The sequence below is a fragment of the Ammospiza caudacuta genome, chromosome 4 (assembly GCF_027887145.1).
Source record: "Ammospiza caudacuta isolate bAmmCau1 chromosome 4, bAmmCau1.pri, whole genome shotgun sequence".
In the NCBI taxonomy this organism is placed as follows: domain Eukaryota; kingdom Metazoa; phylum Chordata; class Aves; order Passeriformes; family Passerellidae; genus Ammospiza; species Ammospiza caudacuta.
In genome coordinates, this window is record NC_080596.1 from 48,638,145 (window position 1) to 48,664,651 (window position 26,507).

Below are 26,507 nucleotides of genomic sequence, written 5' to 3' on the forward strand. Positions count from 1 at the left end.
AACAGTTGGGTAAATGACAATCAGATAGACATAAGTATATAAAAACTGTTGTCATTCATTGTGGTCTTGTGTAGGGGGATAGAATATAAACAAATAGTGTAGACAGTAATCTTACCCCTAAGGAGTTGCAGCTGGGCCAATTATCAAAGATTGGGAACAGGCCTGACTTCAACAGGCCACAGCTGTAAGCAATGAGGAGAAGATGCTATAAAAGAGTGGCGTGGCTGGGTGAGAAGGGAACTGGAGTCAGTTGGCTGCTTTGTGAAGAATAAAGAGTCAGTGCTCTGAGAAGATGACCATGAGAAAGCACCATGAAGGTATGGAACTTTTGCGATAAGGAGACAAAAGTATGGAACCTGTGCGATAAGATGACAACAGTCTTGTGCTTTCACTTGTATGAGCCAGGAGCAATTATAGATCCAGTCTTTGGTGTGCTCTTAGGAGTTTTCATGTCCAAAATGTTGCAGATTTGTTGGAACTCATGCCTAAACCTTTGCTGAACACATAATACAAATCCTTGGATTTCAGATGGGGCTCTTCTTTTTTGGCTGTCATTGTTCAGAAACCTTAAGTTGAATAGTTCTGATGTTCCTTGGGTTATTGAAAGGGAGTAGAAATAAGACAGTGGGAACTGTGAGTGCAGTATTCATGTAGGCCTGTTGCTCTCCACTTCGAGGTAAACATATATCTTCTTTGTAAAAACCTGGATGTTCTTTGAGAAAAAAGATTTTTGACCTTTCATTTTATCTTTTATTCTTAAGATATTTGGCTCTGACTTCAACAGTAAGAGTGTCAAGCTGTTTTCTGAATTCCTTTTATCTCTAAAAAGCAAAGTGCCTTGTGACAGATGTCACAGATGGGAAGTTGAGGAAAAGAAGATTTTGGAGCAAACTTGAACCACTTCAATAGAGCATTAAAAAAGTCTGGAATTGAGGTCAGGTCAGTGTCTGGTATACATGATTTCCTTGAATATGAGCAATTGTGACTACTTCTTTTGACAGTTTTTCTCACACTTAATGTTTTATTGTGTTTTAGTAGCCTGGCTGATTATCACAAACTTGGGCTTCACTTTGAAGTGTTGTAAGGACATTTATGCCTTTACTACTGGTTGTCAGATGGGGTAGATTAAAACCTTTTATAGAAACAATCTTTGAGTGAGGATGTGGGTTTCTTAATGTTATTTTTAAAAAGCTCTATTTCTCTACGTAGTTTCATACTTTGTTTTTAGCTAATTCTAGTGCTTTGTCTAAAATGCAGTTTGGTTTTGGTCTTAGAATGACGATTTCTGTAGAAAAAAAAATGTTAGAAATCTCTTTTCAAATTGTAAAACTCCCTTGCTGCCATGTAGGTTGCTTAGAGAGGTAGATTTCTAGTTCTTTGCAATTTCAGTGCTATACTTTTCCTCAAATTATTTTTTTTACTTGTCTGAGTTTCTCCCTGAAATCTGCTCTAGATATAATGAATCCAATCCTTAGATGTGAAGGCTGATTTGATGTGCGTTGACTCCAATGGAAAAGCAAATTGATTTTTTTTTTTAAGAAGAAAGACTAGCAGCAGCCTGGCAAGTTGGTTTTGTATTATTGAAGTGGTTTTTTTTTTTTCAAGGAAAATTCTCATTTCTTCATTCAGACAAAATTGTGTTTTTCTGATCTGTAGAAACCCATGTATCTGTGCACAGTATACAATCTTCAACTATAATTCTTTCCTGTTGTATTTCCTTTCTGCACTGATATGAGTGTGCATATTCCCCTTCTTTCAAGATGATCACTGTGTCTTCTCTCTTCCTGCTGAAGGAGTTATGCTTTTTGTTATTTCTGAAACAATGGAAGCACTTGAATGCCCCAGTCCTGCAGTGTCTGGTCAGGCAGACCAGGTGCATGTTCTCTTGCATTGGTTGCACAGAATATCAACAAAACTGAGTCTTGCATTGCTTCCTACTGTCCTCTGGTCCTTGCTCTGACACTCTGATCTTTGACAGATTGTGATGTGCCTCTCCTTATGACACTGAAATAACTGAGAAGATTTTCTCTACTCAGAACTTCTTATGAACCTAATGTTGCAGTGCCTGAGCAGTTCCTTTTCTGTTACAAACAGGTTTTGGGTTTGTTTTGATGCATAAATACTGAGAAAATACAAAGTGCTTAAATCTTTAAAATATAGCCATGTTTTCCTCTAGCAACATTTCTTTTGGGAAGTGTTTTCCCTTTGCCTTACTAATTTTCTATTAATCCTTCAGAGAGTAGAAAATACTGGAGTCTATTGTGATTTATATTTCCTTTGCTTTACTTTTACTACTTTTGCCATTAAAATGATGCAATGGAAAAGTATGATCTTTGAAGCTCAGGGCTTCCAAACATGCAGGTGGTTTTATTTTCCTGAGTGAAATGTATCCATGTACTTTCACCCAAGTGAAATATAAGTAATATATCTGCTTTACTTTCATTGCAGTTTGACTTTTCTTATTCCTTTGAGTTCCTCAGGATGTAGTAGTTGTAGTTAAAATGCTATAATTAAGCATTTTAATAAAAAAGCAGGGGCTGACTGGAGAGAGTGGAAAGAAAGCTGCTTAGCCAGGTATCATTCTATATCTATTAATTTCTTTCTCATTTCAGGGATGTTGTGTTCGTTTTAGTTTTTTGTCCTCCTTAACATCAGTGTGGCTGTGCTTATGGTACTTCATGGCACTCCTGCAACTCAATACTCTGGTGCTGCACATTTAACATAATATTGATTAATTAAATTAAACAGAACTGGTTTTGGTACATGTGGGTGGAAGGAAAAACATGCCATAGAAAAAAGGATTCAGGTTGTTAAAGGTAAAAGTGCTCCTGTTGTAAACAGTGTTGTCTTCAGTCAATCCCTGTAACGGTCCCAACTCCCTCATTCACATGAGCAGCCAGTAGTGTAGTTTCAAAAGATGGTCTCTTTTTCCCCTACTAAAAATCTAAAATATTTTTTTCTAAAGGTGTTTTACTCATCAGACAAATTGATTCATGTTCACTTGTTCACACAAAATTACTCCGAAATGAATTTGAAACAGGGAGCCCTAGGAAGTCACCATATTTTACGATATACTCCATCAGTTGCTCAGACCTTCTAACCTGGAAATTTGTTTTACTTTACCTCTCCAGTTACAAGCAATTGATAAAAGATACTCTGTCAAAGTTGTCAGGGTGAGAGGGATTCCAGGTTTAAGCTACATGAATTTAGACTGTTTTGTGGTTCATTTAATATTTGTCTATGAAATTTTCCTATATTTGCATATCTTGCATTTATTGTCCTATGGCAACTGCAAAGGAGAGGCTTCTATTTAACCTTCTAGAGCTCTTTTTCTGGCTTATCAACATAATTTTTCCTTTCTTATTTTGTACTCCAAAAATACTTGGGAGTACAGGTTAATTTTTCACGTTAACAGGTTATAAAATCTAAAGATGAAATTATCCAAATGTATTAATACACTTTAGTGGTGAACCAAAAATGGATTAAATCCACTCTCTCTGATAACACTCAGATAACTGAATACATAAGGACTAAATAGATGAATGCCTGTTTGAAACTAGATTCATGCAGATGTTGCCTTCATTGCCTGTGGAAATATCATCTGAGAGTATTTAAAAAATCTGTAGATGTAAAGATACCCCCATTTGCTGCCACTCTTCCATTTGGTCTGGAATTCCGACTGGTTTGATCTCAGTGGTGTTAATGATTAAAACCAGTTTGTACATCTAAGTAAAGACCTCCTAAAGGAGCCTTCCAGGAAATCAGACATTGCTTTGGAATCTCCGGAACATGTGTCAGGATCCTGGGCTCCTTATTCATATTTCCTAAGGCCAATCTTGATCTATCTCTCACCCACCACTTTTCCCCCTTGATTCTTCCCAAAAATGGTGGTGTCTGTTACTTGTCACTTCTCTTCAAACAGCTTATGCACCCAATGGGTTTTCTCTAAAGAGAAACTTGTCTGTAAATTTATCTCTGTCCTTTTGTGGGCTAATGAAATCTTTCAAATCCCCTTTAGACTACTCTTCTCTGTTTGTTGAAGGCAATAAGCTCAGGATTCAGAAGATAATTTCATTAAGCCCTAGAAACCTGGAGCTATCCTGATTTTTTTTTTTTTTTTTTTTTTAGGTCTTTTATTTTTCTCTTCTTTTTCTACTTGTTGTCACAGCCAGGCTGTAGCTGTCAACTAGGTTTTAAAGGACATATCCACTCCCTGTACCTCCCTCCTCTCCAGCATATGCACAGTTTTAATAACAAAGTAGAATTAGAGATTAAAAAGATCAGATAGTTAATTTTTCTGTAGATCACAGGCATATCATCAACCTATCCCTGTCTTTTGCTTCATTAAAATGTAAGGTGCCCCTGAGGAAAGTTTCTTGTGCACTGGCACTCAGAGATGAGTCCTCTGCAGAAGCATTCGATGATGCACTGACACTTGGCCACTGGCTCAACCTTCCCTTTGTACTGGTCAGCAGAAGTTCCTAGCTGCCAAAGTTCGGAAAGAAAATAGACTCCTTTTCCATGAAAAATGCTAAGAGCATTTTTGATATATAAAGTAATGTGAATGTCAGATCAACTACTTTGATACCTCTGTTCCCATGAGTAACTCCATATTCTCTCTGGCATGGGAAAAGTTTGTTTAGTTAATTACTGTTTCCTGTATGTTTTTGTTTATCTTCAAATGCATGGGAACATAAACAAAAACTAGAATTTAAAACCAAGAAGTGTTTAATGCTGATATAGCTTATTTCAACTAAAGGATTAAGTTATCAAACCCATGGATAATTCTGGTCTGTAAAATTGGAAGAGATGTGCACTGAGTGCATCTTTTAACTCCTTTTGTGTAAAGTTTTTCTCATAGGTTATTGAATTCATAAAGTGGTCATCCTTCCCAATGTTCAGCATGTGGTTTTTTAAATAGGAAATTTAAAATTGAAGTCTATAGATAATGGAATAATTATCAGGAATATGAACACAAGTTCAGCTAAAATTTCTGCTATTTTAAGTCCAGGAGAGATGTAAGTCCTGTTGCAATGCAGCCAACAGCCAAAAATCTCAGATTAAAATTCCAGGAGGACTAAAAAGAGAAATGTACTGCAACTAGAGCTAGAAGTTTACAGTGAAGTCTTGAGGTTTATCAATTATTAATACTGACTATGAGCACTGAAAAGTTCATATGGAAAGTATAAACTTTTTCTCCAGCTGGAGATTCCTTGGAGTGAACTGCTGGTGAGTCTGTAAATATTATTGATGCTTGGAATGAGGAATGTGCTATAGTACTGCGAAGTACCACTGGGACAACAAAAAAAAAACATTTGGAAAGGCTTTTGTTATAAGTGCTGTTTCTGATCCAGTATGTGTTCCTGCTTGGGTCTAGGAGGACGCTGAACACTGGAGATCACATAAGCTTAAACAAAACATGTGTTTTTATGTCTAACACTCTGCTTACTTGATTTTTTTTTCCTCTCTCTCTTAGACCAATGAATATTAAAACTGTGAACCAAATACAGACTGTAGATATATAGCTTATGTATCATGGTAACGCTTCAAGGCTTTTTTCCTTATTCATAGAATAAATATTTTCTAAAAATACAGGGTTCAAAAGAAATTTAATGTGAAGAACAGTAATTCAATTAGGATCATGAGAGAAAATTATAAATTCAAGTACATGAAATCAACTTAAGGTGGGCTACAGAAAAGAAATAGAGCATTGTTACCTGAACAGATTTTCATAAAAAAATGTAACTGGAAGGAAGGGTTAGCCTGTGAGCTGTTTTTCAGCTGTTCATTGTCTTTCCAGACAATAACAGAAAGAGTGCAAATTCTATAAACAAGATTACCATTAAGTTCTTCTTTTCTTTTCTCTTCTATCAAAGACTGTATTCATCAACCTTGTATATGTATGAAAAAAGTCTAATGCTTATTACATTAATAAATCTACAAATTCATAACTTCTCTGCCCTCCTAGTCCTGAAATAAAACAGGTTTTTTATACTTACTATTTTTCAGGTATTTTCAAGGGGATTCCAATGGTAGAATAAAATGGATACTTGGTATGAAAACCTTTCTTGAGAACAGACTTCCATATTGTCAGTGTGTATCGGGAGACTTTGCTTTCCTGAGTCTCTTGTTTCTGAAAGTAATTTCACAAAACAAATACTACTTCTATTTATCAATTTCCAGGGAGTGTGCCATGCTTTGAGAGGCTAGGGATTCCTGGCTAATGTCAGGTTATACAAAAAACAGTGCAGAAACTGGAAAATGAAAGCAGCAGTATTAGTCAAATTCTGAAGCCAAGGGTCATTAAGGAAATAATTTACTGAAATGGCCATCTCTAGTCTATTACCCACAAATTGCTGCCAGGCACTCAACAGCCCTCTGTGAAAAAAGAAGGCGAATCACTCACTCAGAATTTTTAGAAGAAATTAATCTTTAGTTCTCTAACAAAATTAGGTAAACCAAGGAGGCTGTGTTGTTTAAGATGAAAGATACCAATCTTTCTCTTTTGACCCAAATTAGATTTTTTTCCATATGCAAATGTTTTTTAGAGAAGATCCCATTTTACAACATAATCAGTCTTCACTTTCACCCAATGCACCCTTTCTATTGCCTGCAAAGATCAATCTTGCATAGTTTTGGTGTACTTAGCTGTGGCATAACTTTTTTTTGTAGGGGAGCATATATATTCTCCTTGATGCAAGGTATATTGAATTTTTGAATATGGTTAGTCTTTCACATTTTGCCAGCTTTTTAAGCCATATTAATTCCTTCTCTTAAGATATGAACAAAACCCTTAAATATAATTTATGCCTTGCTGAATGCCATGAAGAATGCTGTTATCATGGTACAACTTAATGAAACTAAAATAGGTATAATGTGTTGGATCCAGGTAAAAAACTTACTTAAGCCTGGTGTCTGATTTTTATTATGTAGTTGCAAAACACTTTCCCATGTTTTTAAGTAGTTGCATTATTTTTTCTTTTTCTGACTAATACAATGGGAACTCTATTATGGACACCTTTTTAAATAAACTCCTCAGTCAGGGAAATCTGCATAATTAGCTTCACTAACCTGGGAAAAAGAGGTGGAGGAAACCACTCAATTTTGTACCCAGCTTTGTATGTAAACAAAAACCCCCAGTCCTGTCAATATATATGGAGGGCTTGATTTGTTCTTCAAGTATCTAGCAATGGTTGTTTCTAGATAAATAATGGATGTTCAGATAACTTTTACCAGATGATACTCACTGAGTTTATAGGAAGTTTTGTCACATATCATCAAACTTTATGTTTTCTCAGGAAAACGTGTAAACATCATGCTGTGTGTACTTGATTGATTCATTTTTTTTCTGGATTATGCTTCTGTCTGTGCCCAAAGCTTGTTAACCTTTACTTAATTTGACCTGATGGGCTTGTTTGACTTGCTCTGAATAAACATATCAGTTGGGTTGTGTATATAATATATATATATAGGTACTTGAATCAGCACACTGACTTACAGATGGTGTACTTAGAGTTATGTATAATAGAGCTGAAAAAAATTAACTGAATTTATCATTTAAACACTGAGGGGCATAGTTTCATTCTCTACCAGTTGTCCTTCAATATGTCTTCAAATAAATTAGTAAGTAAAATATGCCAAGAGCTTAAGGTTAGCTGGACATGCTGAAATAATGCTCTGTTTATTTTCCTGTTTTTTCTGCTCATTGTCTCTTATTCTTACCTCCCTTGCCCTCTGATATATTTTATTTTGAAATTGTAATATCATTGACTGTTCTGTTTGCTTCCCAGCAACATTTCTCAGCAAATATGTTTGACTCCCAAGTGACTATGCTTATCCCTCCTCAAATTTATCTCAAAATGCTTGAATGTGACTGTTGCTGTTTTTTTCAAGATTTCCTTCTTAAATTTCTGAATCTGTTTCAACACAGTTCCAGATTTCTCCACTATTGTGAAAACAATGATATTAAAATCTGTTCTTCCCATAATTCATTTCATCAGAAGCAACATAAATTTTAAAGAAGTATTTTGAGAAGCTCTCTGGGACATATCCTCTGGAATAAAGTCACCACACAGGAACATGATTAAAAAGAACAGTGTATGCCTTACTGCTTCTGTCATATCATGGTGGACATTACACGGCGTATCTATGTTGTTTTGAAAGGATTTGATGGAATGTAAAAGATATAGTAACAGAAACAAGGGGTAGATAGAGCTGTTAATAACCACTTTTCTTCACCAAGATAAACCAGCCAAATTCCAACTGGAAGCAGTTTATTTGTCTATTGCTTCTTCAGGTACTGGCATCTAATAAATGTTTGGCTTAAATCTTGAAGAAAGACCCCTATGAAAGTACGCGAAGTTTCCATATAATTTTTTTTCTTCTCTTTTCCTCATGATATTCTGCAACTTCAAGACTTACTCTTACTCTAGGCTTAATCCTTAGGTAAATTAACTTTGCAATCTAATTGGGCCTCCAAAAGTTAGGAAGAGTAGGATGAATGTACAATTTTCCCCACAATGCCAAGGATTATTGTTGTGCCCTATGAAATAAATCTCTGTACTTAGAAAAGCTATTACAGCTTAGCATGTGTTTAATGGTCTCAGACACCTCTGTGATTTTCACTCTCCATTTAAATCAGTTCAGGATCAGGCGTGCTCTGGGAGAAGTGTAATCTGCATGTTAGTACTTATGCAGAATGAATGTTAAGCAGACTGCATCCTTGCTATGCTCATCTTTCCAATATTTTCCTTTGCATGTCTTTTAAAATTACCATTGTGAAAGTTTTTGATTGGGGGTTGTGAAAATATTAACTTGATCTTGTAATTTTCTCCAGTCCTCTTCTGGTCTTTCATATTTGGGAGGTTTTAAGTGGAGCCTCTTGATTATTTCTGTCCAGTGAAAATTTGGATTAATAATTTTGTTGATCTGCAGCTTTTATTATGCTGGTATCACCTCCTTGGTTGTGCTTGGGATGTAGTGCATTTTTCCTCAGGTAATTGTTTGGTTTGGCCTGATTTTCTCAGACCATTTCATGTTTTCCCTTTCATATAATAGTGTTTGTTTTGCTCACCTCCAGATCCCAGATGAGTTATACATATCCATATATTTATCAAGAACATTAAAATGGTCTTAATTTTGAAAAAAATGGTTGTTTTATTGATGTCAGTAAATCTTTACTTCATTTTAAGATATAGTAGAATAAAATATCTCTTTGTTTTTTTTATGGGTTTTTTTGGTGGCACTGAGGTAGAATATTCTGTTTATACTTTTTTTCTCTATAAATGTGACAGTTCCAATAACTACAAAATAGTGTTTTGAGGGAACACTGTTCTCAGTTGTTTCTGTTGAAGATTCTAACTTTATTTGAACATTTATATATGGAATAGGCTGTATGACTGTTTATTTCAAAAGCTTCAAACTTTTCAAATGCCTACTTCTGCTTGTCAGCTGCTGCTCCAATGGTGTTTAAGTTTTCCAAATAATGACTTTTCCACTCCCATCAGGAATGGGAAGCTGCAATTACATTGCTTTTGGAGTATTCAAATAGATGATACAATGCATAGTGTCTTACTTGTGAAGACTAAAGGCACATACAAAACAAAAACTGAAGGAAAAGGTTCCTCTGGCTATACATGGAACTTTTGCTTATTTATTTTGGATATAATGGACTTCTAGAATACAGTCCTGGACAGAAAAATTTCTAATAAAATGATACTGCTTGCATCAGTAGTCAGCTCTCAGGTAAGACATTAAACTTTAAAGCCTTGAAAGTTATTTGGTAATGAATTTACTAGCTGTAAATTTAAATGAGTGAGGGTTTTTTAGGAATATAGCCATTACTTAATTTTTTTAAAATGCAGCTTAACTATTAACTTAAAAAAATCCCAATCCCTGAAGACTCAGCATGTGCTTGTATGAAGAAAGAAATGATTTCTCCTTGACAATGTTTGAAACAGTCCAGTAAAATTCAGTAAGGTCACCTACAGATCCAAATAAATTTTCACAATAATGAGTCATAATGTCAGTACTTTACAGACAACTTGTAGAACCCACTGCATCTTCATCTATTTGAAATAGGAAAAATATCTTTTCTTCCAGTTGGTATGATACAGTAGTTAGAAAATATTTCCCAGTATTTGAACTTAGGGTAGGACCATCATCAGAGTCAAATATAATAATATCACTATTAAGGTGTTCCCGTGGGCTGCATCTTGGCATTAATTAACATAAGATACTCATGCATTCAGCAGCCAGTGGTAAAATTCTGCCTCCTGCTGAAATTTGTTTCCTACTAGACTCTGAATAGTCTTTGAATACTCTAATTTTTAAAATAACTGTTGAAAGGTGGATAAATTCTACAATATATAATTTTAATTGGCTTTCTGGCAGCAAAAATAAAATCTGACACAAGGGTACAAATATTGCCAGTGCTCAAAGGTTAAAAACAATGAGTAGCTCTCTTGTGGGGCTTATTTACATTCCAGCAAGGATAGGTCTGCATAGAATTTTTGAGAAACTTGTGCTAAAAATAGAAAAGTACATTTAGTAGTTCATTGATTGCTTAAAATAGGGAAACATATTACAGCTTCTGCTGATAGATGTGGATAGCATGCAAAATGTCAGTTATACAGACCATTTCACAGTTCAACTGAACTCGCCTTCCTAGAGTTAATTTATCGAGAGGGGCACATTTATTTTACTCTTCTGCATTTTGTTTCTTGGTTAGTTAAAAAAAAAATCTGCAGTTGCTGAAGCTCTTTAGGATATTATGCAGATAATAGAAGCAAATTGACAAAAAATATCTACATCAAGTCTTAGCCACCAAGTAATTCTTCTCAATTATTTCTTTGTCAAGACAAATATATTTTTGCATGCAAAACTTGTTGTTGTAGTTAATTATCTCTGTAGATACAGCACATCAATAAGGTTTTAATTAAGAAGTTCTCTGGTTATCTCTTTAGCAATCTGTTTTGGAATAGGATTGTAACTGCTAGGTAATGAAGATGCTGTGATATTTCAACACTAATTTAAAGACAATTTTCCCATCCAAGTCTTTGGCCTTCTCTTTCAGAAGTTAACATCAGAAAGCTTACCAGAAGTTTTCCACATGAAGTTATTTTCACTTGTCAGTTTTTGTAATGATAAACATAAACTCTTGGAGATTAGATCACTAACTTTCACTGATGCTGTAAACTGATAATTCTCATGGAGGAAAAAAGATCCATAGGTTTATTAATTAATAAAAACTATCAGAATACTCTCAGATTATTTGTGTAAAAGCAAATAAATTCAAGGTATATATTTACAACATTTAATATATTATTATGTAGAAGTACTAATTAAATTGACTTTTTAAATTTGCACCAAATCACAAAATATATGGGCAGGATATCAAGTTAAAATTGCAGTAACTTCTATAGGTTTTTATTTTAGTCAGTATTTCCTTTTACAAAGAATATATGAGGAGTTTACAGCGAAAATAAATGTGTTTCTTTCAATAATTGATACTTATGTACTCTTCACCATACTAAATAAAATAAAAATGAAGGCCATCTTTTTCTCAAGGCACTTGGAAAAGTGATCTGAGAGCCCCAAACCAGCAGTGCGGCTCTGAAGCAGAGTGAACAGTGTTAAAACCACCAAGTACATTGAATATCTATTATTTGTATATCCATTTTGAATCTCTATTTATGGGTACCACAGAGACACTCTGCAGTGCTCTTATAAATTATTTTAACAATGGATCCACTGACAGAGTTGCAGCTTAAATGTTTGAATTTGAAGTTGTGACTTCATTAAGGATAAATTAAGTTATATTCCAACTATTTGCCCCTTTGATGCATTTTTTCAAACTCTGAATAAAAATTTTTATCTTCCTGAACTAATGCTTGGATGAATCAAGAAACCCAAACCAAAATGACAAAAATGCAGCTCATGATATATGTCAGCTGAGATGATGCCTTTTTTTGGTGCTGAAAGATGGTGAATCCAGGCAGAAGTTTTTAAAATCAGTTTCCCTGTTGTTCCTTTCACTGTCTGACTCTCAAACTAATTTGCTTTTTTGCTGCCAAAAGCAGTGTTTCTATGTTTGTTTTAGACACTGTTCCCAGGATGAGTACTACCCCCTGAAATACTATTTTAGCATATAAACTTTACATGGCAAGACAGATTGTTACAAGGAGGGCATCAGCTACTGCAGTTTTTTCTGTAGCTTGTGGTATGGGATCAATGTAGCAATTATTCAGAGTCAGCACAACACAGGTTTGTGGCTCTATGTACATACCTGTGTTGACTTAGGAGTGCGTGAATCCCAGAATAATAGAGCAAAACTGATTACAGCTAATGAAATACCTGAAGAAATGGTCCTGCATCTGCCAGGTCAGCTTGTGTCAATTCTTACAGCTATATGCAAATAGTTTTTTTTGAGTTTTTCTATTTTACTCCAAAACTTCATGCAAGATGAGTGACTTTTCTAGTCAATTACTTATGGCTTTATTTTTTTTTTTATAATGGCTGAGGACTTTCTGTTGCATAAAAATGTTTTGGATTTTATGTCTATAAGGTGACATTAAATTGCCCATGAAGTAAATATGCATTTGGGATTTATTTTTATTGTTTTCATTATTTTTATTTCTTTTGGCCTTTAACTGTGTTTTACCAGTTACCTCTACTGTGTGGTTAATTTCCTAAGAAAAGGAACAGTTCCAGAGTATTTTCTCATTAAGTGTAATATTACTCTACAAAAATATCATTTTCTGAGTGAAAAATCTGTACAGTAACTGCAGTGAAATCCTGTTATTTGTTGCCTAAGCAGAAAATCTATTTCTTTGCCATGAATAGATACTTACAGTAGTCACCAACAGAAGAAAAACTACTTGGCTTTTAATGGCCACATGATGGAAATGTTTCTTAATTTCTTGTTGTGCATTTTAGTTACTGTCTAATGTTGCTGTACCTCAGAATAAATGTTTCTGTTACTAATGGAAACACTAACAAAAGTGGACTCAATTCCCCTGACTCAAGTTATCTATACCAGTCTCTTAAAATTATGCATTAAAGTCCTTATCACGTGTCTTACACTTTGGAAGAAGTTTATACATCTTGCTCTAATTAACATTGATCTTGTTCCTGATGTACTGAGCTCTCTGTGGAGTTCAGTCTCTTGAGCTCTGTCCAGAGAATTAGAGGTGGGCATATTCCAATTCAATATTTTATCAGACCCTTAACAATCTATTTTCCCCTAATTCCCTTGCTACAAATGGGAGCATAGTGTTGACCTAAAGGAGATAGTATAGAAAATATGTACTGTGAAAGAAAATACCACGTTTTGCTTTTTTTCCTGAGATACTATGACCTAAGGATAGAATCAAGACAGAGGTCCATCTCTTTCGTTACAGATTTCCATTCTCTATAAATGTTATCCACATAAACAGTGGAAGTAACAAATATACTAGTACTGTGCTATGAAGTAACACACCTGTATGTAAAAAAAAAAAGTTTTTTTTGAAGGGTGTGTGATTTCTGTTTGTATGGTGTAGAAAGAAATATGCAGAGAGATAAACACAGGGAAAACAATGGGTTGTCCTGGTTCAGCTTGATGAGTTCTGATTTGGAATGATGAAAGGCAATGTATTAAGACAAGTAGGGTGCAAATGGGTTTCTGTTATTTACATTAAATGTCAAAGGCAGTATTACTGTATGGGACTTATTTTCCAGTAAACACTTTCTGATTAATTGTAAAAAACCAAAATTTATTTTCACTCATGTAAGTATACTGCAGGATCACCACAATGATCTGTGAATACTTATAACTGAAGATAGGTCACTTCACTAGTGAGGGTTATGTCCATGGTCCCACTACAAATTCTCATTTTTGTGTGGAAACGGAAGTCAGCACAATGGGCAACAGGTTGAGACAGGTCTCAAAAATGCTGAGCCTTGTTAGTGAACTTTGTTGTACATTGTTTGTTAACTGGACTGTCTAGCTTTGTGGAAGTGGCCAGAATTTTTAGGCAGTGAGTGGTTATAGGGGTCAGTTAGGTGCTAGGATGTAGATCCAGTGGAGTATGCTCCACTGGATGATGTCTAAAATGCTAAATAATAAAGGGAAACATTAGCACAAGATGCATTACATACCTTTTTGAGCCTCCAGCTTGAAGATGAATGGAGTTAACACATTTTTCAGTGAAGGTCATTCTGCACGATTTGTGCACCAAGTTATAGAGCAGGTGATGTGTGCATCCTTTCAATTATAAATTTTTTTGGATTTTGCATTCATTCCTATCTTAGCCTTCATACCTTCCTTACTCTGACAATTTTCAAAGCCAGCCTTCCAGAATCAACAGGGGTTAGTTTGTTTAAGAAGGGGAGAACTTCTTTTTTAGTTATTTCCACCAGAGCTGTTCTGTTTTGCATGGGATTACAAGAATACTGTTTCATTGAAGAGAATCCTTGGGCCATAAATAAAGATCTGTAGATCTCTTGTGTTGTAACCACAGCCATCTGACAATATCACTTAAAGTAGTTTAGCTCTATTTCAAATCTGGTTAGGTTTTTGAGCTAGAAATTTCTTCTGGCGTCCAGCACATGACTTTTCTGATGCTTGCAAAGTATTAAAGATCTAACCAAACAATGTGTTGGCAAACTGGTCAAAGCACAGGAAGTGAAAAGTGGCTCTCTACCTGTGCAGTGTTTAAGTCTTGGCATTATATAGGAGTGCAATAATAGACTCTGAGTAGCCCAGGTCTTAGGGCTATAGGGTATGCCTCATTTTGGGATTGAGAGGCATTTGATGTGAAACTGATATGAAGCTGCTCAGTGCTACATCTCTTAAGATGCTGCTGGACACGGTGTAAGAAATGTGTAGGTGAGACATGCTGCTCTCAAGTGGTCCTGTATAACCTGCTCCAGCTGACCCTGCTTAAGCTGGGAGGGTGGACTGAATAGTCTCATGATGTTCCTTCCAACAAAAATGGTTTTGTGGCCTTCTTCTGTCTTTCAAATTGCTTCTGAAAGCAGTTTGTCAACATCTGTTTTAACGTGGGATGAATCTTCCTGTAGAGAGACATCCCTAGAAATTTCTGAAAATACAATATTAGATATCTAACTCTGAGGCAAATACCACATGACAGGAGTACTGATTAAACCTAAATGTTTGGGGGACTGTGGTCTTTCAAATCTCAATGCTCAGATTTTGTTCTGTGAATGAAGGGGCCTTGTACTTTAAGCATAATTGTTCAAAATGGAGCTGCTATTATTTCTGCAGAGTGAAAACTGTTTTGGTTGCTCTACTGTACTCTTAACTCATGGTTTTGATTTTGAAATATTTTACTGGCTGCTACTTTGTAATATATACTGCAGTCCTTAGGTAACTAAAGGATGGAAGAGAAAATGATGTCTTAAACTGTGAAATATTACTACTATACAAACACAGCCAGCTGGTTTGAATAAGTGTATGACGTTCGTTAGGAGGCAAACTTTCATTATATGTGTAATGATAGCAAAAGATCTGTTACAGATTTGTGGGTTAATGAAGTATGTGAATAATTCTATTACTAGGCTGCAACCCACCAGACCACTCAGTCCTCACTAAAGGTAACATTACAGTGGTAATGACACAGAAGAGTAGACAAAAGAGAGGTTGACTCATGCCTTCAGTCTATTTCTGAATCATCCTTTGAATAATGCCCTACTTTTTTGTTAAAAATGACCAAATGCCTCTCTGGTGGAAATATTAAAGTCTATGCCTCCTTTAGTTTCAGTATCCCTTCCACATTTGATGATCTTCAGTCACAATGAGGACATAGAGACCTGCGTTAACTAGAGATAAAAGAGGTACCTGTTGTCTTTGTGGCATGATAACTGAATCAGTTATCATTCCATAAAGTCTTGGATAGGCTGTTAGGTCTCTTGACTATTCTAAATATAAGTTCCAGGGCTGCAATAAAAGCTGGTAAATCCAAGATTTCCCTTCTAAAGTTGTTCCAATATATGAGTATCTTTCTCTAAAACATTTTGTCTTTGAATCTATTTGAGCCTCAGATAATTACTAGTACCTAATGTAAGCTTTAAAGGAGCAGAGGAATGTAAGGACAGCCTAACTTGTATAAGCCTGTCCTCTTTTGTCCATCTTTCCAAACTTTCTCATCCTACCAGATAAACAAATGGTGCTAAATTTTGTTATGAACACCTGAATGATTTCTCAACCCTGTTATAGAGAACAGTTTCTGAAAGATTAGGAAAGTGTTGACTAGATGGATATGCATTAACTGATTAAAATATAGAGGCTTATTGTGAGAAACTCCACCAGAACAGCTGTGAACTGTAGTCTATCTTCATGTGACAAAGCTCCAAGCAATCATAAAGTTTTGCAGTACTGAAAAATGAGAGTTGTGAATTTAGTAATTTTAGTATCTAGCTCTTTATAGGTGTTGATAACAGGTTTGGCTATAGCCCAGTTAAAGATAATAGAGGAGTCATTTTCTTTAGTGTTTTTTAAAATTATTTTTTCATTTCAGTGTTAGCATTTATTCTCTTTTCTATTCAACATGAAAAACTTGGAAAGTGTTGAAAAGAGATGAAACATAATAGAAGAGCTATCCTACATGTGAAGACATTCAGATATCAGAACAAATTTTGTAAGTGACAGAAAGTTATAGCAAATGTTAAGAAATCAGGACAATAAAATATATTGCACTCAAAGACTGAATGGAAACCATGAAGCATTAGCTGCTGATATCTAGGAAAGGAAACGAACAGGAGTAGAAGGCTAGCAATAGCAATGGACTGTCATAAAGGGTCTAAATATTTAGAATTTGATTGTCAGGTCCTTAAAGAGAATATATACCTTATATTCCAGAGGTGACTTTGAACTAAAGTCATACAGAAACATTTTCTAGCAGAGCAATATGAAGTATACTTTTCTACTGTATTTGCAACTGTGATTTTTAATCTTCTGATTTGGGGGTCTGGTTTTTAAATTAGATGACTGCACATTTTGGAGACAATTTGTTAGAACTGAAAGGAAGCAGCAAAGCCTTACTGAAATGTCTTTAGCAAACAGCACACAGCAGGTGAGCATAATGCATCCATCCATCCATTCACCATTTCAGTACTATGTCTAATGGTATTGTCTAGCTCTTCAAGCCTTTTGACAAGCAAACAATATATCAGCTTCTCAGCCTAGGCACTTTCAAAGAAAATTTTCTAACCCTATAAGCAATATACATAGTGGAAAATCATCTGCTTGATAACATTTCTCCCATATTTTTGAGTCACCAAGAGTTACAGAAAAGAAATAGAAACATGTTTTAGCTGTAATTTTGCAAGCAGTTATTTAAGGAAGGCCCCTTCACATGCATGTTTCTGAGGAAAATAGCACCTGAAAAGTAAATTGCCCCCAAATTTGGGCTCAAGAAGTGACCAATTTTTGGTTTTATTTTGCAAAGCACTGAGACGAAATATCTACTACAAAAAAATTAAAGAACTACCAAAAAGGTTATTGGAGCTTAAATTGTGTGTAGTTATTGATTTTTGAGAGTAGATGAGCCCTAACAAGCACTAGTTAATGTCAATTATATTGCTAAGGAGAGCAATACAGTAACTCAGTCATATGACCTGGAGATTTCACATGAGAAATGCAAACTTTACAATAAAGATCTATCTTTGTAAAACTTCTAGTCATTGTTTTAGTTACAGCATTTTAGATTAATTTTTAAATCTTTTTAGCTTGTTTGTAACTTCTAACTCAAAGATACTTATTTGGTATATAGCATACAGAGATTTTAAGTGTGTGTAACCTCTTTTTGCAGCTTCTGTTCTTTTCCCAGGGAGAGGTAATAGGACCACTTTTCAATCCTAGAGGCAGGGAAATGTACATGGCCTTGTGTGTCACTGTAAATGAAGAGATTTTGCACACTAAAAGTTTGCCCAGCTAGAGATGAGGTTCATCCACAATTCTGTCCCTTAATTTCCTTTCCTTGTGAAAGAAATCACATCAGTCTGTTACAGAAAACAGGACTTCAAGTAGAGACCTTGCTCCAAGGCGGGATGAACCGTATTTGTGATAGGCATTTGTTCAACTTCCTTCTGAAAATAACCAGTGATGAAAATTCCATGTTCTCTTTCAATATATAATTTTCCTTACTACTGAAGATTTTTTCATGTTATTGATGAAATCTCTAAGGAAAAGCATTCTGTGTTCTGAATCACTGATCATTCTCAACACTCAACTGTCCTACCACCATTTTATTTGCAACCCTGAGTTGCTGTGAGCAGACTGGAAAGTGTGCTAATCATTGCTTGTAATGATTTCAGCTGGGTAGTAGGAGGGTTATTTCACACTTTAAAATGAGGTTTCTCGTGTGTGTGTGTGTGTTTCAGCAGCTTGATGTTCATGAATCCTGATCACATTATGATTCACTGTACCTCCCTTGCTTCCACAGAGTGTGGTATGGAATTTTGGCTCCAGCCTTAGTACACTGCACCTTTTTCTATGTGCCTTCTCCCAGTGTAATGTGTGGTTCAAATCTCAATTGATTCTGTCTGATGTGTTTGCTGCTGCTTTCAGCTTGCAGATTGAATGCTTGTACTCTCCCACCCTAGTCATTAAAAATGTACTGAACAGTACCAAGAGAGGGACAGACTCATGCAAAATCTTGCTTTGTGTGCTCCCCCATCTGAGAACGAGCTACAGATGACCTGTTCTGAGCAAAATTATCATTCTGTTTCACTTATTTTGTGGTAGGAACATGTTATGATAAACAAGTGTCAAAAACCTGGATAAAGGCAAAAGATCTTCCTCATACTGCATCTGCTGCTACACAAAAACCTAAAAATCTCTTGAAGAAAGAAATTATATGAGTTAGACATATTTTGATTTTCACAGTGCCCATCAGTCTTCTCCTTTTCTATGTTTAAAGCTTATTTTAAAAATTTTTGACAGTATTTTCCCAACAATTGGTATTTAACTGGTCTATAATTTTCTTGCTCTTACCCACGTTTACTGCACTTTAATGTACCCAGGTAAACTTTCTGCTCTTCTCTGCTCCTCTAGTACCTTACTAATTCTCAAAAGCAAAACTGAGTTGGACTCTTCTAAGACTTAGGCTGAATTTCATCATTCTCAGTTGTGTACTCAACTAAGAATCACTAGCCAATTCTATACCTTCTGTGTTTGCTTCTGTGGTTGTCGACCACTACTGATGCTAGCTGTCAGCAAGTTTGATTTCTATCAGATATTTGCTAGAAGCTAAAGCTCATATTTATAAATAAAATTTTCATATTATTTTTTGTTTTGTCTGTAAATTACAGTTGCTTTTCACTGAGGAATTTGTGAAATATTTTTCCTGCTATCCTCTGTGTCTTATGCCTTTTGTGGATGATTTCTTGTAATAGCTTGTGACATTTTTCTTACAGCAGAGAGCAAGCTTTGTCCAAGGGTTTGTATTTCTTCTTTAGTCTTCATTCAGACTACAAAATGTGGTTGTGTGGTGCAGGGATTCCTGATAAGGTCTCAGTCTAGCAGGTGGAGAAGCTGGTAGTCTCACTAGAGGGCACAGTTACTTGTTATTCACCCCTTCAGTGCAGTGGAGTCCCAGTGGGTGTTACCTGGATGCAATGAGAAAGACAAATATCTCTGGCAGAAAATAGTGCTCTCTGTGTATATGCATAGAAAAAAAAAGAAAAAACTGAGAGAAAATGAAAAAGAGAAAATGAAAAAAAAAATGAGCTCACTGAGATGAAGTCATGGTTTAATTGATCCCACTGAATCCATTTGTTTAGTTATTTAGAACTATTCACCTACTGATGCTCCCCAGGTAATTATCCAGCAGTAACATTAACTCTTCAATGCTTGCCAATACCAGTAGTACTTACTATTTTCCAAGCCTGTACTGCTTCAGATAATTCTGAGTAGGCTCATTAATACTTGTGAAACTGTATAAGAAATCAAGATTGAGAAAATTATGCAGAAATGGCATCTTTTATGACCTCCTTCCAAAAATTTTTAACTGCATTGATTTTCTTTAGTGACTTTGAATTAGCTGACAGTATGGAGCTTTCTTCATCCTAATTTGTGATCTGAAAATTTTAGTATGAAATTATGAATGTCATTTCCCCCAGTGTTCTCTAGGGGAAACTGGCCACTCATGTCTTGGATATATGTGCTCTCTGCTGGGCAAAAAAGTTAGCTGACAGGCTGTGGGCAGAGAGAGGTTATGGATGGAGTTACATCCAACTGGCAATTGGTTGCTCACAGCGTTCCACAGGGCTCAGTGCTGGGATCAGTCCTGGTTCATATCTTATCAATGTTCTGGATGAGGGGATTGAGTGCTCTATCAGTAAGTTAAATTTGCACATGAACATAAATGAGGTGAGAGGAGTGTTGACCTGTTGGAAGGTGGGAAGGCTCTGCAGAGGGATCTGGACAGGTGGGATTGATGGGTGGAGGCCAGGGGTATGAAGTACAATAAGGTGAAGTCTGGGTGCTGCACTTGGGTCACAACAACCTCTGGCAGTACTGCAGGCTGGGGGAAGAGTGCCAGGAAAGCTGCCCAGCAGAAAAGGACCTGGGGGTGCTGGTGACAGGGGCTGAACATGAGCCAGATGTGCCCAGGTGGCCAAGCCAAGCCTTTATCAGAAACAGTGTGGCCAGCAGGACCAGGGGCGGGATTGTTCCCCTGTACTCAGCACTGCTGAGGACACATCTCTAATTTGGTGTCTGGTTTTGGGCTCCTCACTACAAGAAAGACATTGATGGGCTGGGAAAGGTACTGGAGCACAAGTCCTGTGAGGAGCAGCTGAGGGAGAAAAGGAGGTTCAGAGGGAGCAGACAACTCTCTCCAACTACCTGAAAGTTTTTAATGAGGTGGGGGTCAGTCTCTTCTCTCAAGTAACAAGCAATACTTGTTTGAGAGGAACAATCACCTTAAATCGCGTCAGAGGTTAAGAGTTTACATTAGGGAAAATTTCTTTCTAGAAAGGGCTGTTAGACATCGCAGTTCCCTGTTCAGGGAACTGTTTTTGTCACCATTCTTGCAGGAATTCACACACTGTGTAAATCACACTTGGGGACATGGTTTGGTGGTGAAGATGGCAGTGTTACATTAATGGTTGGACTCAATTATCTTCAAGGTCTTTTCCAACCTAACTGATTCTATGCTTCTACTTCTTCAATATGGACAAATGCTTTTGCTTTATAATTTTTATACACTAAATATTATATATTTAATAAGCACACTAGCCACTTTATCACTAAATAAGTACAGAAATATATTCAACATCCAGTCATTCATAAAAATCTAGCCAGGAAAAGAAGTGCCTAGTAAAGAAAAGTTTGATATAAGTTTAGCACTATGAAATCCTAAGATATAATTTTTATTATATCATTATTGTAAATCTATGAACTCTGAAGTGGATAGTTTTAGTGTTGTGTCTCCAGAATGCAAAATTTGTTAAAGTTAACCTATTTATTGTAGACACCAAGTGAGAAGAAAAAAGATAAAATCTGTTATGTGTGCAACTGCTGCTGGTTGAGGTTTTTTATTTTGGTATTGTGAAAGTTGTGTTGTTTGCAACACCTCCTAATTCTGAAGTATTTTTTACATTTCATCTGTCATCAAAGTGAATATATTCCTGACTTTTTCCAATGCTTCAACATTTTCCCAAGAGAAGCAGTTTTGCTTTGAGGACCATCAAAAGATTCAGTGTTTGTTTGGCAAGACTTTCTAAATGCATACATGCCTAGAACTGAATATTCCTTCATATGAAACACTAAGGAGAGATTTAAGAGAAAAAGAGTTCATGGAAGTAAATCTTGTTTGCAGCAGAAGTGGCTGAAACAGTGACAACTTTGTGTAGATATTTTTTAAACTCCCCTTTCCTAAATCAGTAACAATTCTGCCATATCGATCTGGCTCTTAATGTGTTGATGGAGAAAACATTGTCAGGCACCTTTGCTTTTGCCACAAGCCCTGTGGAAACTAGTGCACATCTAATTTCCTGCCTGTGTTTGGGGGAAAACAGGAAATGTTCTGTTCTCTGATGCTGCCAAGCACTAACATTCAATCTTCCTTCTGGTGTTGAACTCAGCAGGCACGTGGTGCTTAGGGAGTGCAGTGGGGATGGACATGTGGCTGCTCCTCTCTGTGCAGGACTAGGATGCTGTAAGTGGGATAGCAATTAAATGAATGGTTTTTATCTTGTAGTGGCAGCATTGCCCATGCTGCTCTGCCAAACTCACTAACACTCCTTTCTTTTCAGGAGTGTATTACCAAAGGGATGAGTATCTCTCCTTAAGATTTGTAACCAGAAAAAAGGAAATGGTTACTGTGCAGTGTTTATCATGTGGGTAAAGTAGAGAGCATTTGGTCCTTAAAAAGAGTTACACTGTAAAGCAATGAGATTCTACACTGACTCTTATTGAATCATTGCAAGAGTGTTTTTTAAAATAAAGATGTTTCTGTCTTATTACTTAACTGGCCTCTCATTAAAACTTCTCACAAGCATCACAAAGGTAGCTCTAATGTGTGGCTTCAGTACTTGCAGAAGAACCAACTTGCCACAATTTGATTTCAGTCACTGCAATGCAAAGTTTATAGCTGCTGCCTCCTGGTCTCTTTAGTCTGGAGCTCAGGGGTAGTATAAAAACTGGATGTGTCAGCCTGCCAGGTGGGGCATGTTAATGTGTAAAACACTGCTATAAAAGAAATGGTGAGAACATGAGTAGTAAAGCTGTGATTGTGAAGAATTTAATGCTTGTTTTAATCTTTGTCAGGTTCAAGTTTATAATTGTATTCCACTGCCAGGCTGTAGTGTTGATTTTTTTTTTTTTGTTCTGTTTTGTTTTTGGGGTTCTTGATTTCTTGCTTTGCTTTGGTATTATTTTGCCTCAAAATTGGGGTTAGACTGTTGTTGGGATTTGGTACTTTTAAAAAAATAATCTTAGGCATAAGAAGATCCTTCCCCTCACCTCCTTCCCCACCCCAATCCCTTCTCCCCCTGGATTGTGTACTTGTCTGAAAAAAAAAAATAATTAAAAGACGTAGCTAAAAATACTGTTAAAAAAGACGCATATAGACTATATAGTAATTAAATTTTAGTTAAATCTTGAGGGCAGGGACAAGTGTGAATTTTGTGTGTTTTCCTCTGTTCTTTAACATAGACACTCCACCACTGCACCAGTCAAAATCCCGTAGAAAGGACTTAACAAATGAGGAACCAAAAATTACTATCACTTCATTTCTCTTCAGTTCAATAAGGCTAAAATAAATAAACAAAATGGTACCTTGTTTATTTTGTCTCTGAATATGTATAAAACAAACAAATAAACAAGTTAACAATTATTTTATTTATTCCAAACATTCAATTGCACAGAGATATTCATAAATCACCCCTGCTTTGTTTTTGAACTTTGACTGATTTAGCCTTGTTAAAAAGATCAGAAGGGGAAAAATAACCTCAACCCAACTCCTCTCATGGCTTGATTTGCTCACTCCCCACTGCCCATTGCCTGTAATGCTGCTGCTCAGGCTGTATTTTAAGCTTGAGCCTGTGGAGATGCCATTCAAACTTAGTGTTTACCAATGGTTACCACAGAGTGGTAACTCAGAACCCTTCTGAGCTTTCCTATGCTTGTCTCAAATATCTCTCAGCATGAGTAAATTATAACTTTTAATGGTGAAACTAGAGTTCAGCTTGAAAGGTAAATCTGGCAATTTATGTGAAAGTTGCTTAGTGGTTTTTGTGGTTTTTTTTTTTATTGGCTTAGGGTATTTCACATGATCAAATAGGAAAATCTTTCTCAGTGGAAATAATTTGCAGAGTTTTGCAGAAGCATGAGGTGTATTTTAGCTGAGATCTATTATCTAGCTGAAAAAAAAGAACTGAACAGCTTTTTTATTTGAATCTGGTCATCTGTTTGAACACAATCTTTTATCTGCAGTAGTTCTCATAGGGATATTTAATTTATTTATGAAATTAAGTATTTTCATTATCTTCTGATTTTCATATGGAAAATATTTGTTTTACGGAAAACTGATTTTGCTACTTATGGATAGATTGGTGAGCACTGTATGCTATGCTTATGAAGGGAAACACTGAGAATATAAATCTGGAAAAAGCTAAAGCCTATCTATTTCTTCACTCAGACTTCAGACAGCGTCTGTTTTAGATTGCATTAGGGTTCATGCTGTCATTCTCATTTCAGTTTGTTGGCTGAATACTTTTAAATTTTTTGTTGGCCTGAAAAGAAAGTCAAATGCTTCTTAGTTTTGATAAACTTTATCTCAGGATTTCAGAGTTTCAATAAAAAGTAGACTTTCTAAAAACAACATATGTATCTTTGATACTGGCATGCAATTAAGACACTCCTAAATAGATAAATGGTTTTGGAGTGTATAAGATATTATGCTCTTATGCTCATGTTTCTGTTGTGGCATTATAGGAACAATGGTATAGAAGCTTTGTTGTAAGCAGATATATAGTTATTTAGTTTAAAGTATGTTTCCAAACCAATACAGTCTCCTACTGGGATACATTAAATTTTATAAATTTTAAGAGGAGGTTTGAAGCAATATTTTACCCTTAAAACTGCCTGTTTTAGTAGATATCCTGACTCAGGTCTTAGAATAATGTTTTTCTCCGAAACTGTGCACAGGTTATTGTGATCTGATTCTTAGGCTTAGGGCTTTGTCTAATTTCAGATCACTTTGGGCTGGGCTCCTTGCAAGGGGATCATCACCAAACAGACCAGACTGTGTCATTTTTCAAACAGCAGAGATTGCAGGGCACGTTCCTGAGGAACCTCTCCATTTGTGATCCTGTGTTTCCTCTGATTTACTCCCATTAGCTGGAAACATAGAAGGTACAGAAAAACTCCCTCTTTTTTCTTTATGTCAAAGTATTTTCTTAACCTGGGAGTAATTCTCTGGACATTAGTCAGCTTAGTATAGATTCTGGCATAGCAAGGAGTCTATAATGTTTATAGATCATTTTGGTTGTATGTTATGGGTTATTTGTTATATATGTCTTAGCAAGCTTAGCAGTTGCTTGACACAAATATTTGAGTAGTGCTTTCTAGAGATGGAGGCTTCAAGATGAATTTGGTTTATTGACATAATTTTGCTTTGCTGCTGTCATGGGCAGGCTTATTCAAGTACAAAAGTATGCTTTTATTTCATCAGGAACTGGTATTTGTTTCTGTACCAGAATAGATTAAAATATGAAGTGTAGCTCAGTAAATTGATGAAAACAAATAGTGCCTTTTATTTCCTGGTGATAAATAGTGATCTAAATTAAGATCACAATTAAAATACATAATTATTACAACAATTAAAATTGAGAGCAACAGATGGCTTATTACTTAAAATCCTGTTTCACAAATCAGACTGTGAGTGTTAAAAGGCACTAATTGCCACACTTTAATGTTATTTGGCTGTAAAATCTGTTTAAAGTCACAATCATGATAACAGTATGTGGAGAGATATGAATTAAGAAGAAAAGGGAAAGATATGCATCTATTTTAAATACACATGCAATTGCTTCCTGTAGCCTAAACAATGCACAGCACATAGAACTATGTGGTCTGAAGAGGGACTGCTACTTCATGTCTCCACTATTCCATAACTTCCACCAACTGCGTAATGCACTTCTAAAGGGCTGTCTAACAATCCAGCCCTGTGGGTGAGTGGACAGGTAACAGAGAAGGAGAAGTGGTTCTGCAGTGATGTGCTTGATCCACCAGCCACTGATCACCTCTCTTCTGAGAGACAGACATCTGTATCTTGGCCAAGTATGGCTGGGATATGTGAGACCCCAGTTTGCTTTCCTGCTCCACAATAAGGTCGTGTGTCCTTGCAATGAGATGGTATTACTGGCTTTTAACTGTGGGTGTGTGTAATTTAAGGCTCTAATGGGAACTTCAATTGTAGACTGATGACAAATCTTTATTTTCTATCAAATTTATACTGGATTTTTTCCCTAAACTGTAACAAATAACTGTATACATACTTTGCCAGGGGGACTTTATTTTTTAATTTTGTCCATTTTTATGATTAAATGTCAATAAAACTTACGTTTTCCTCTCCAACTTCTTTGTGCTCTAATAGTATTTTTACAGGAGCATAAAAATTATAAAACAGGAGTACTCACTTTCACAGCAGGAGTTAGGGGCCAGAGACAAAGCATAAAATGAAGTGAAAATTGTATAAATTTTCTAAATATAAGAAGGATAAATCCTTTTTGTCAGTTTTAAATTGAATTATTTAGTTGTGAGATTACACAAACTGGACAAAAGCAACAATTTTTTTTGCGTTCATAGCAATGGAAAAGAATATTGCAGAGTGCTTAGTAGAAAAAGAGACATTTAAAGTTCCTTTGGGGAAAAAAAAAACTTCTCTCTTTGCAGATAAACTCAGAATTAATTTCACAGTGCCCCTTGTGTATAACATCTCAGAGGACTGTGTATGAGAAACAAAAGATAGGATGTGGTCATGAGACTTTTCTTT

General features: G+C 35.8%; 1 long non-coding RNA gene across 1 annotated transcript in view; it reads left to right on the forward strand.

The window, feature by feature from the left end:
* Positions 1 to 249: 249 nt before the first annotated feature.
* The window catches only part of LOC131557112 (uncharacterized), a 37,356-nt gene continuing 11,098 nt past the window's right edge, over positions 250 to 26,507 (forward strand). The window contains exons 1-2 of the long non-coding RNA XR_009274684.1: positions 250 to 317; positions 830 to 939. This is a non-coding gene — a long non-coding RNA (uncharacterized LOC131557112). The remainder of the gene's footprint in view (positions 318 to 829; positions 940 to 26,507) is intronic.